This window comes from Odontomachus brunneus, unplaced genomic scaffold (assembly GCF_010583005.1).
Source record: "Odontomachus brunneus isolate Ranch 3 - 2012 unplaced genomic scaffold, Obru_v1 Obru_scaffold_320, whole genome shotgun sequence".
Lineage (NCBI taxonomy): Eukaryota > Metazoa > Arthropoda > Insecta > Hymenoptera > Formicidae > Odontomachus > Odontomachus brunneus.
Window position 1 is genome coordinate 18,285 of NW_022639770.1, and position 365 is coordinate 18,649.

A 365-nucleotide genomic window follows, 5' to 3' on the forward strand; every position below is an offset into this window, starting at 1 on the left:
TATATATATATATATATATATATATATATATATATATATATGCATATATATTTAATTATATATATCATATTCTTTTTTTTATCACTACTCTAAATATGAAGTAACAATAATATAATATCAATATAATAATTTCTCATTCAACAATAAAAATGTATTAGGTGTACAACTTTGCTTTCGCCGTTTTTTTTTCGAAATTCGAGGCTTTATTGTAAAAAACTGGTTATACATTTATGATTCAAAGTATTGTCCATCGCTGGCTACTACTTTCTCCCATCTTTCGGGCAGCGTACGAATCCCGCGTCGAAAAAACTGGTAATCTTTTGAGGCGATCCACGAATCAATCCAATTTTTTACTTCTTCATAAA